We start from the raw sequence: 13,346 nt of genomic DNA, 5'->3' as shown, positions 1-13,346 counted from the left end.
GACATTGTGCACCTTGGCCTGGAAGATTTCTGTGGCCGAGGACACCGCGAAACTCAAACTTTTATAGAGAAAATGGCCCAGATGTGTGACGAAGGTGATAATGTTTCTGCTTTCCGGGCTCAGTACGAGTTGGTGATATCCTTTCTGCAGGTCCAGCTCGGAGAATATCTTGGCCCCGTTCAGAAGATGAATCATGTCCTAAAGGCGTGGGGCCAGGTGCCTTTCTCTCCTAATGGCTTTGTTGGGGACCTCATGTCGACGCACAGTCAAATGGGTTCTGCCCCTTTCTTTGGTACTGGTACTATAGGGGACACCCATTTGGTGGGACCAGTGGCGGGCTCAATGATATCTTGCTAGAGTAGTTTGTGTAACTCGTCCTCCACCTTCTTTTGGATATTGAGTGGGATCCCCTGGTAGTGTTGGGCTACAGGACGGATGGAGTCGTCTATGTGTAGCCTTATGGGTCGACTTTTTAATTTTCCGATGCCTCTGAATATCCGTGGATAGAGATTATTGATCATGTCAACTCGGTCAATGTTCTTATGGACCATGATATTGTACAAGATGTGAATAAGTCCCATGTCAGCTGCTGCCTTGAAACTTAGAACACACCCGCTGTCTGTCTCGGTTGATAGGACGTGAATGGGGATTTTTTTTCATGTCCCTTGTATCTGCAGGTGCCCTCGAACTGTCCCAAGCACTTGAGGGGTGTCTTGGCCCCGTAGGCATAGATGTCTACTGAGGCAGGGCACGGTTTTGGTGTTGTGGACAGTTCTCTGAAAATGGTTTCACTGATGACGTTCACAGTAGCCCCGGTGTCAAGGAGGAACTCTGTGGGCTGCACATTCAGTTTGCTGATGAGGGTAGGGCTGTGTGCGGTAGCGGTGGGGTTCCCCAAGGCACATACATAGGCCTTCTTCTTTTGATCACTTCCCAACGAGCTTGGATCGGAGTCAGATGGTGAGTGTTCAACGAGATTGCGTACATGTCACCTTGATCTGCGCTCTGTCTCTCCTATCCCTCCTTTGCCTCTCATCTCCCCAATCCCTTACCCTTGATTCCGGGAGTGCTTGATTAGCTGGCCCTTGTGGAGCTATGTTGGGGTGATTCCCAGAGGAGGAGCTGGCTTTTGTTTTGAGTCGGGACGCTCTCTCCCTTTGTCTCCAAATAGTCTACACACCGCTTTGAAGTGGCCTTCTTCACCACATGGGCACAGCGCTGACTGATGGCTGGGCAGGTCCCTTCATGAGGGTATTCAAACCCACATTTGTAACAAAAGAGTTCCTCCGACCTTCTCTCCTGCTGCAACCTGTGGATGCTCTCCCCGTGAGTCGGAGTGTTGAAGCTCTCGACCTGGGAGTCTATGTCCCTTTCAGCTCTGTCCAGAGTGCGCTGTTTCTGGAGCAGTTTCCTACGAAATGTCTGCGACTCGCACCCTGCTATAATTTGGGACCTGAGTGCCTCCATGTTGGAGTAGTTGGCAAAGTCGCAGTGTTTCATTTTGGTGTGGAGCCACATGACATAGGCGTCCATGGTCTTTGCTTGGTACTGTGGAAAAGATACCTCTTGTAATCCACGTTGGTGTGGGGGGTGAAATTTGCAGCTAACGCGTCTTTTAGGTCTTAAAGGGAGTCGATGGAGTCGCTGAGAAACTCGTTGATGATATCACGTGTCACGGAGCCCACAGCCAAGTTCAGCAGACATTTCTGGCACGCATCTTCTATGGGCCCTGTGGCCCCCATGTACAGTTCAAAGTCTCCAATCCATTTGGTCCATCGAGGACCCATGTTGCTTGTGCCCGAGACATCAAAAGCCCCAGGCATCTGGGCCGCTAATGTGTCCCGGAGCCTGTATGGAACCTGATCCACCACTTGTGGCCCTGCCCGTGCTGTCCTTGACCTTGTGCTTGCGCACCTTGGCCATTATCTTGGCCCGACATTGCCCCAACCCACCACGTGCTTCCTGATCCCTACAATGGGTGTGATGCGTCACCTCTTGTGACCCTTTGTTCCGGATGGCCGCCTTCCAAGGCACAAGCACCATCAGTGTTGGGCAGTGACTCTCTCTCTGCCCCTTGTGGAGCTGGATGGCTGCCTCACATGGGCACCAAAACCATCTGTGGACTGTATGGGGTCCCTGTTCCCTCCTACCTTGGAGTGTTCTTGATTGTGGGCCACTTCCTTGTCCTTTATGTTGTTTTGTGGAATGTTGAGCACTTACTGCTTCACGAGCGTCGCTGCCGTGTTGTTTTAGCAGTTGCCACTGCCTGGGCACTCCACAGCATTCTCCCGCTGTAGTACTGGGCTTCCCCCGCCCCACGTGGAGTCAACGTTCCACCAGGCACTCCTGCGCCACCCGCGAACGGCCACACTGTTCCAGTGCCCTTTCCCTCCTGCAGCGTTCACCCGCTGCTTTCCGGAGACCCTCCTCTCCACGTGGAGCTCCAACTTTCTTTCAGCGCTCCAGCGCCACACGCGAGCGGTCTCTCCGCTTCTTCATTGCCTTCCGCTACGTGATGCATGCAGAAGGCCACCCGACTCATCGCCAGTGTAATGGCATGGGGTGAGGCCCAGCAGGCCCGCGTGGTGCCGCAGTAAGGAGACGGAGATGGAGCAATGCTTCAACACGTCTTCCTTTATTCATACACACCAACAGAATGCCTCTGACCCTGCCTCCCGCCACCCGTCACTTCCCGTTCCCTTCCTTCCTGGAACACCCGCCCCCAAGTATCCATGGAGACGTCAACGGGACAATCATGGTTGCCAACTTCATGCTAGATTTTTTGACAATCCTCCCTTGGCTCTGCAAAAGATACAAGAATGATGTGGATGGCTTCCAATCATACCCATGCCAACATGAAGATGTGCCTAATATTCTGATGTTCATGTCTGAAAGGTCAGGTTGCTCAATCAGTCCTGTCCTGGTAGGAAGGAATTGAGCAATGGGTGGCGCATCCCACATTCTGTGAAACAGAGTGTCTCTACCAGGCTAAATTCGCCTGAATCTCATAGAGCGCTGCCTTGTGTGCGAGTAACAAGTTACACATTGGTGATCTAAATTAGCTGTCATTTAGGAAAAACACCTTCTCACTTAAACATACCTCCATTGAATTCAGGAAGGCATATGTGGTGGCAAATTTTGGTGTAAATCCGTCCAGTAGTTTCTTTTAAAACGTACAAAAAGTAGGTAAAAAACTATTTTTTATATCTGGGTTCAGTCCGCCGACTCACTTCCCTGTTTGGTCCGCAGACGGGCCTCCGATAGGTCTAGACGACAATGTGATGTCCGCAGACATCAAACGCACCCGCTTATTGGTCAATACAAAACGTGAGGTGCGTCAGATTTTTGGAAACGCCGGCCATGTTGGATTCGTGGACAGCACCCGTTGTCTGTGAAAATCATGGTAAAAACATGTTAGAAAATACAAAATAATGAAAGAACATCTGGGGAGGTGAGGGGTGATGAGGATGGGATGGGATGTGGCCTTGAATCCAACAAACAGGCGTTTTTCTTTTCCGATGTCCACGAACAGTCCAGGGCAGTCCTGTGATGTTTGCAAACATATTAGATGTTCAGGGGTATCTATGCTTCTTTGTGCATTACAGGGTTGGTGAAAATCAGTTTTTGGATGCCTTATTACTTTGGCTCAACTCAATGAAACTGCATGACATTTTGGAATTTCAAAATTCTAAACCTGCTCCTGAATGGTTTTGAAAAGTGTGGTGCTGCTTTGTCAAGAGGGATCAAAATGAGAGGGGAGATCCCAAAATATGGTAAAGGTTTGAAAATGTGGTGCCAGTTTGCAAAAAGACTTTAGCTCTAGATATACATGTTTTTGCAAAGTCCTGTGGGATTTTGTCAAGAGGGGGCTAAATAAAATGTGGGGTCTCAACATTTTTAGATGGCTTATAACTTTGTTGCCGTTTGACAAATGTGGACACACGTTTTCAGAATGATTAGAGACCCAACATTGAATGTTCGTGCAAAGTCTGAATGGATTCTGCCTTCCCTTTACATGGTGGCCATCTTGGAAAAGCATTTTCCTTCCTACAGTGTGATGCTGCGCACGTCCCGGTGTAGGAAGAAAGATTCTTTTTTTTATCACCCTCGGTTACTGCTTTGGCAACCCAGGGTGCTAACGGCCTTCATCCCTCATTGCAGGTACTGGAACGAGGATACCGGTCCAGAGCCCTCGTTATCCGCCCTTGCTTCTCTTTGGGCTAATATCTTGAATGGGGGCTGAAGATTATTTCCATTTGCATAACACAAAATTCTAATGTAAATGTTGGAAAATCTTATTGAGTCTTATTGAGTCTATGTACTTTACTGAGAAATATAAAGTAGATGGAGTCTATAAGATTTTTTTTTAGTTCTATTCTTTACTGTGAAAGGTGGATCCTAAAGGTACCTTTTTTGTTGTTTTGGGATTTTTTCTTTTTTTGCAGGAGAGTTTAGAACATAAGGTGGGGAGGGAAATGAGGGAAGAGGCACCAAGCAATAATATGGAGGGGCAGGTGGACAGGGGAAGATGTTTTGCATGTGTTAGATCTAATGTAGGGGGGGTGATACTCATGCTCCTTGATTACAGCTTCAAAAGCACTTCTAAATTGCTCCTCCAAGCAGAGTGGTGTGTTTCAGTATATACAGAGGACTGCTGTCTTTGAAAGATATTGATCAACAGCTAATTGTATTCCTTGCAAGGTAGCTGGTGGGATTTTGGATCCCACAGAAGTAAGCTGAGTGGTTACAGTACTGATTGAGGAAGGTGAGGTGGAGGTAGACAGCCTACTACTTGCAAAGAAAGGACCAACCTTTCTGAGAGCATTGCAGTGGTTGGATTGTGTGTGGCAGCTCATGGAGGTGGTCCCGTAGGAGTACTGTACAGGTAGTCTGTGACTGAGTACAGTGCATTTCACTTTGGTAGCTTAAGCATTTGATACATTCCCAACAGTGGTAAAGAACTGCTACACCCATGATTCTCTCTTCGTGCTAGAGGTAACAACTTCCTCTACCTCATCTTCTTGGTCTTTGGAAGTACTGCACTTTTTGGGTCCTCCAGCTAGTGGTGGTGGTGGCTCTTGGGGAGGAAGGATGGCAATAACCGATGCCATTATTAAGGTAAATAGCAGTTTTGCTCATAATCTTACAAGTATGTGATGTGTACTTGATTGGGATGGCAATAGCTGATGCCATTATTAAGATAAATAGCAGTTTTGCTAATATTCTTCTAAGTGTGTGCTGTGTACTAGATTGTTAATGGATAATGAGTAAGAATAGGTGTAGGAGCTGTGCAAGGGGAAAATACATTTTTAGCTTGAAAGTTCCTAGATCAGTAGAAAAGGCAGTCCCGAACTGTCCGCGAAGCACAGACCTGATCGTGGACATGTCATCATGCCACGCATGAGTATGCAGTCACGTGACACTGTCCGGAAGTCCGCGATGACGTCAGAGTTCGCAAATGTCGTTGGATGCAAAAAAAGTGGAAAAAGTTGTGAAAAGTGTATAGAAGTGTTAAAAATGATGCTATAAGGTGGGAAATGGCAGAGTTGTAAGGGGAAACTTTGTAAATTGGCCAAGGATGTTGCTATATTGGGGTAAGTATGATTTTAATAAATTGTAGGAAATTAGCATGCACTGGTAAAAACCCATGAAATTCACTGGAAAACTTTGTTCAAGGGATGTTATGGTTAAGTTGTACTGATAAAAACCTATGAATTGCACTGAAAAAACATTGTTAAAAGGACGTTATGGTTAAATTGCACTAATAAAAACCTATGAAATTCAATGAAAACACTTGGTTAAAGGGATATTATGGTTACAAGTAAAACCAAAAAACCTCAGAAATTCGCCAGATATGGTAAGCTAAGCAACCGTAACTCGCGACACCTTCGTGCACTGCTAAGACTAACAACCAGGATATCAAAGATGACATCACAAATGTCATTGATGACTTTACTGATGAGATTACATATGAAACTAATTTTGATGAAAAGTCCCTAAAAGGGGTTGTGTTTATAATGTTGGTAACAAGATGTCAGGGGTGATCGGGAGACCTATCATGAACTACTTAAAGGGATAGTCCAGTAAAAAAATGTATTTAAAAAATAGATAGGCAATATAAAAAAAATAATACTAGCACTATTTTTCTTAAACTTCCTAGGTAAACTTTTGAGCTATTCAAGCTCAAAATTCGCAAAAGCAAGCACATTGGCGAAATGGATGCCCGCCTGTGCTGGCTTTTGCTTTTGTGGCACTAATGAAGGAAAAGCCAGCCAGCTGTAGTAAACAAAAGCTACCGCTGGGTTGCTTTTCCTTCATTGGTGCCGGGACTCGGAGGACGCGGACCGGAGACCAGAGCAGGAAAGCTGCAGCTGAATCTCGGTAAATGCTATTTATTTTTTTTTTAAAATAAGCACTAGCTGTGGGGTTTTTTCTAAGTTTTCCAGGCTGGAGGATCCCGGAAAACCTAGAATAAACCCGCAGCTTTAAAAACTTTGTCTTTATGTTTGCGGTCGCTTTTGAAGCGACCGCAAACATAAATACAACGTTGTGTTTGAAAACGCTGCGGTTTTTCTTTCCAAGTTTCTCAGGCTCCTCCGGTTCGGAGGAGCCTGAGAAACTTGGAAAGAAAAACAGCAGCGTCTTCAAACATAACCGCGTTGTGTTTCTGCCTGCTGTGGCTATCACTTTGGGCCTCCGGTGCTCCCCCAGGGGAGCACCTGAGACCCAAACTGTAAGCCAAGGCAGGCAGCTTTCGATTTGAGTAACAGATTTGGCCGAAATTGCAAAAATGATTAAAAGTATGTGGGCCACCCAGACGGTTTATAGTTAATATTTCGAAATTCATAATTTCGAATGCAAAAATGTTGAAAAAATAATACCGAAAAAAAAATGTCAAATGTCTATTTTTTGTTATTTTTTGTTTGAAATGGGGGTCTCCCCCAAACACCCCTTTTTTTCTTTTTTTGTCAAACCCTTTTTTTACTCGCGAAACCCAAAAAAAACATGTAATTGAAAAAAATAATAAATGCAATTTTCCACATTTTTGTCATTTGACATTTTAATTTCGACATATTAACTGGATACCCCCCCAGACTACAACATTTCATAAAGTCTCGTTAAAAAATTTAAAAAAGTTATTAAGCATCAAAAGAATTCTTTTCCCCAAAAGTGCAGCCTTCTTCCCATTAATTTTCCCATATACAAAAAAGGTCAATTTTTGCCAAAGCGCACAGCCCACACCGCTAGATGGATTTGGACCAGGTCCAAAACAACTTGGACACAAATGCTGTGGTTATTTCAAAATTTGACAGAGAAGGGGAGGAGCCCCCTTCTCCAAAAATTAGAATTATATCTCCCATGGTGCATTGCAGGATCATGGTTCTCTGAAATGAAACGAAACGCCATCTTGTTTTTCTCTCGACGCAAGAGATATTTGCGGCTGTACCCGATGTTATGGGAAAATGAGAAGGTATTTGTGGTTTAAAAAAATACAAATGCCATCAGGGTATAGGTGGGGGGATGGCTACAGGGCACTAAGTGAAAGTTGGGAGTTGGAGGAAGGACAGGGTCCGAGTTTGCAACACAAAGCTCTCCGTAGCCTCGGCTATAGTCTCGAATAGCAGACACCTCATAGAAAACTCTGTCATAGAAGTAGCATGTGTTGTGGAGGGAAAGGTAGAGGGCAGGGAGGTGAGAAGGCCATACAGGGACTAGGGAGAGCTGGCAAAAATGAGGGGGCCCTTGGTGAGGTGCAGTGGGGGGGCATTTTGCTGATATTCAAGGCTACAAAACACTAGAGAAAGCCGAGGGTATGTGTGGTGTGGTAATCACGGCTATATAGTTTGGGATATCAGTGTTTTATATTTTTTTTTAAAGTACTTTGTTTAAGTATAAGTAAGTATAGTGAAGCCGGGGCTCGAAAATTACTTGCCCCAAACTGGATGTGTGTTTTCAGACTTTTGAGCATGTGAGATTTCGGAGAAAGAAGAAAATTGTTTAACAAAATTAATATAAAAAGGAGCAATTGTGGTCTAGTTTTAGATGTGCCATACAATGAATTTAATGTTGTGTATTCTCACTTATGGTATTATGTTGTGTGGTTGTGCAATGTTTGCCTATCTAGTTTACATGATTCTTATTTTTCAGTTACTTTAAATCATTTCACAAGTAGTGTTGTTCTGTATTCATCATTTCAATTAGATTTATAGTATAAAACTTGAAGTCAGTCCCCCTTTTAACTGACTTTTTGTAGCTGCAGTTATGGTAAAAGTCAATTAACTGTAGCCACGGGTATAATAAAAAATGTTTTTGGGTTATTAATTATTATATTTTTGAAATTATGTATGATGCGTAGTCTTAAAAACGACTTTTTACTGGTACTCTTAGTCTAGAACTTTACACATCAGGAGTGCTGTATTGATGTTATGCAGGAACACTGCATTCATCGGTTAGGTGTACCCTGTCATGTCTACAGAAATTGGCCATGTAGAACGGTATGTTGTTCATAATCCATAATTGGTGGTGGTCTATCATGAATGCTGAAACTGCTTTACTAACATTTCTCTCGGATTTCTCAATGTTACGACTAAATCTGATGGCCCATCTCCATTCTTGCCACTGAGTCAGATTGGAAAACATGAAGATGGTGTGAGGAAAAAGTTCCATTCGTTATCCCAGGTCCTGTTTCATCATTAAAGTAAAGGTCACCCCTCGTACATTTCCCAAATCATTGCCTCCACAATTAATTAGTATGATGTCTAGGTGCACGGTACTTCTCTGACTTAAGTTGACGACATTCCAAAAGGAAGTGAAAATGACGGGTCAGCATCAATAGACAGTGAGACAGGAGAAAAGCATGTAGAGGCAGCAGGGGTCAGAATCGAAGGAGAAGAGTACAAAGTTATTGTGCAGAAACGCTTCCCCTCACATTATTCAGCGCAGGCAGCAGAACTAATAGCTCTCATTGAAGCATTACATAAAGCGAAAGGATGTACAGTAACAATCTATTCTGACTCGGCATACGTGACAACAACGGTAAATTCGAGGTTGTTACGATGGTGATGGAGAGGGTTCAGGAGGGCAGATGGCTCACCAGTACAGCATGCAGCACTATTAAATGACCTAATTGAAGCATTAGCAGAACCGTCAGTGGTAGCATTGGTAAAGTGCCAAGCACATACAAATAAAACAGACGCATTCTCGCTCGGGAACGAAGCAGCGGATGCTGTTGCAAAAGAAGCAGCATATTTTGATGCCCCACAACCACTATAGTGCATTGTAAAAACAACAAGTTCAGAAGTACAGGAGGAAGAACAGGAATTATGGGGAAAAAGAGGATTCACACAATCACCAACAGATTTAATGTGGCGACAAGAACTGACAGGGAAAGTAGTGATGCCAGTAGAATTGTTACTGATAGCATTCCAATAACTTCACTTCCCAATACATGTAACAAAACAACACATTGCAGCAGGGATTCAGGAAGAATGGTTGTCCCCAATTTGCAGGAACATCTTTCTAAATTAAAAATTGAATGCACTACATGCCAAACATATAATTCAGGGTTTACTCTCAGAACACTACGAGGAACACTGCCACATCCTGTGGGGCCTTTTAGAGAGCTCCACATTGACTATGCAGACATGGGAGAAAGATGTAATGGAGCAAGGTATCTCATTGTAATAGTTTGTTCCTTCTCATGATGGGTGGAAGCTGGGCCATGTCCCCACCCATATGCGAAGTGCGCAGTGAAGTTTTTGGTACAAGAGGTTTTCTACAGCTGGGGTATATGTGATGTGATTAGGTCAGACAACGGCACCCATTTTGTAAACGATCTCTTCAAGGAGGTGACCACCTTGTTAGTTGTATAGCACAAATTATGTTCGATTTATCACCTCCAAGCAAAACGGATTGGTAGAAAAGATCAACGGCCTGCTCCAAAGTAAACTGTCCAAGTTGTGTAGCACACTCAAGAAGAACTGGGTGTATTGCTTACCTCTAGCACTGTTCCAGCTCAGAACGCAAAGTAAAGACCACCATTTGGGCCCGTACGAAATAGTGACGGGACGGCGCATTTATATGCCACTATCACCAGTAAGGAGAGCATCAGATGCTCACAGAGCTGCCACAGTGCTAGGGGATGAATTTAAGGAATACCTCACCCAGCTGACACGCGCAGTACAGAGTAAAGCAAGGCAAATAGCACCCCCATTTTCACAGACTAGTGAGACAGATGCAACAACGCCAGCACAAGACAGCCCCACGGGACAGTTAATGCCTGGAGAAAATGTGTATGTGTGTAGTTTCGTGCGGAGATGGAACTCCTCACAATTTCATGGCCCATACAAAGTTATTTACTGCACGCCCACTGCATTAAAGGTTAAGGGATTGAAGTATTGGGTGCATCTCTCAGATGTGAGAAGAGCACACGATAGCACAACTCCTCAGAGTGAGCAAGAGCAGAGCCAAGAAGTTGCAAGTGGTTAAAATAGAGGTATGAAACATGAAATACAATTAGTAAAGAATTTTAACAAGCATGCAAACAAAAAGAAAAATGTATAGAGAATTGTGTTACGGTTTACAGCATACATCTCTCTCTCTCTCACTCTCTCTCTCTCTCTCTCTCTCTCTCTCCATCTTTCTGTCGCTTGCTATTTCTTCATGTCTTTTTACTAAGCTCATCTGTTCCAAGAATATTTATGAAATTTAATAGAAGTTAAGAGTGAATTAGGTATTTTCGTACAAAACAGTTGTCTGCTTACTCAAAATAAGATAAAGATTATAAGCGGATTTGTAAATAAGAATGTGCTAATTTGTGGAGATAAAATGTATCTAGAGGAATATAAAGTTATTTAAGATGTACTTAACCCTTTTATATCGTCCATTTAGGTGGAAATATGACAGAGAGGAGTGCCCTCACTAACAACGACTTCTAATTTAGATAGTGATAGGGTAGATAATAGAGTAAATAGATACTATAATTATGACTGCAGCCTATATTCTGCCACAATAGTGTTCTCTGTAATGTTATTTTGCCTTGGATTGTACTGGAGTGTGTCTTTCATAATTGGGGATATGAAAAGGGGGGAGTGGGGTAAACCCAATACGAGAAGGATCAAGCCTTATATGGACTGGAGTTAAGGTCATTTGGTCACCTAATGCCTCCATAAATGATAATCTTACAACAATGCATAAAAATCGAACTGTCAAAACCCCCGTCCCTACCTATGCTGCTATGGGGTTTGATGATGATGAAATTAACAAATATGATCGTGATTATTCCCTGTTTGGTACGCCTGACCTGAAATTCGCAAACACACATGCAACCGCAGAACCTACTTCATATGGCACTGATATGAACTTTAGCACAAATGCCCCAACCACCCAAGATCCCTTGGTATCACAGTCCTGGCAAAATGATAATGAACGAGATGATGCAACATGGGCGAACAGTTTTCCTATAAAGTAGCAAAGAGTAACAATGTTACATAATGATAAAGGGGGGAGCAGGAGATGGAAAAGGTGGGCGGGAGAGCAATATTATGATGCATAGCATGGCCTGGTATTTAGACGAAATTGAGGACCCCCGCAACCCCGACCAATCCAACAAATGGTACTCAGACATGAGCACCAACGCCAAACAAACAACGAACGAGAGCTGTTACGTTTGCTCTCTCATCCATCATGCCTCTGGCACACCCAAAATTCTTATACCTTGAGAAGTACCTTTGTTGGATGCCCAATGTTTAGTTAATCTAGTATTGTGTAGGATTTGAAGCACCTTCCAGGCACACACAGTTACAATAAAACGAAAAACCCTGCACAAGTAAACCCCAAGGAGTGATTTGCATCAAAGAACCATTTTTTGTTATCAGAGGGACACGGTTCACAGAAAACAAATGGCAGGACGAGGCAATCACGTGCAAGGCAGAGGAACTGCAAGGCCTCACTGAAGAGAACTTCCAATGGGTCAAAGAGATTGCACTCCCGTCTGGTCCCAGCACATCGCAAAACTCATGTGGGTTGCAGCTCTTGAGAAGCCCATTAAAACACAGAAAGAATTTGGACATGAACTTTGTTTCCATGGTGAAGGGAAGGTACAGATGGGCTCTAACAGACAATGCAACAAAACGATCATCATTCCAGATATGAAAAAGGGTACATCAGCACTCATGGACATGTATTGGGTATGTGGCAAGCAAGCATACCTGCATCTCCCACCATCGTGGAGGGGTACCTGTGCCCTGGCCACACTTCATTCGGCGCTAATGGTGATTCCAGAAAGCCATATCCAAGGGGGGAAAGGTTCGGCTGATATAGTGGCAGCACCCCAGCCAGCACCAACAGAGCCTTCCATATACGACATACTGTCTGAAAAATAACTACAAGACAGGGTGTTTCGCAAACGACGGTCATCCAACTATATATCCAGCATGTCATCAGAGCTCCTAGCTGAGATTCCATATAAATACAAGCTCTTCAACTCTGCCGAAACCTTTTTTACTTCCCTCTTGGTGCTAGGACTTCAGGTGCAAACAAATGCCAAATGGCTGCAGATCGTGCGCTGGGAGCTGATCCAACTGGCCAATGACACTGAAGAAGGATGCAACGTGATAAAGGTGGAACTTTGCGCCTTGCGCCTAATGACTATGCACAATCGGTACGTCCTGGACCTTCTCACAGCAATGGATGGTGGTGTTTGCCGAAAAATTGGGAGTGCCTGCTTTACATTCGTACCTTCTGAAAACATGGACAATGGGACCCTTTCCTATGTCATCTCGGTGGTGCATAGTTTAGGGGAAAGAATGCAGAAGGAAGGAGGAGTAGAGCCGAGCAACTGGTTCGACGATATTTGTAATTGGATACCATCCTGGTTCAGTGTGATGATGACCATTTTTGTCCCAGTCATCATTTTTCTTTTGCTATTTTTCTGTGTATGTCAGATGGGCCTTCGATGTTGTGCAAAATCAATGCCTAGCTCTGCAATGATGATGGTAACAATGGGCACATCGACAATGGTAGCAAATGTGAAAGATGCTCAAATACAAACAGGGGAGTCAAACCCTCCTAAGTATTGCCTAACAGCCATATATCATCAGCGTAGGGATAGGGTGGATAACTTATACCACACCACCATTAAAGAGCCACGTGAATTACAATGGTACAGGGAGGTGTGGGTGGACCTGGATGGGGATGGGGGAATATACATGATGTGTACACCTGATGAATATGCCAGGAGAGGCCAAAGCTTATGAAGTGTTTGCAGGGCTTGGATGCCAATAAAAGGGACTCCCGCATGGGATGAAGCATTGCAGGAAGCGGATTATTATCGGAACGAAAATAAT

Source organism: Ambystoma mexicanum, chromosome 2p (genome assembly GCF_040938575.1).
Source record: "Ambystoma mexicanum isolate Mex_15411 chromosome 2p, UKY_AmexF1_1, whole genome shotgun sequence".
NCBI classification, from domain to species: Eukaryota; Metazoa; Chordata; class Amphibia; order Caudata; family Ambystomatidae; genus Ambystoma; species Ambystoma mexicanum.
The sequence above is the reverse complement of the archived record's forward strand: the minus strand, read 5'-3'. Positions refer to the sequence as shown.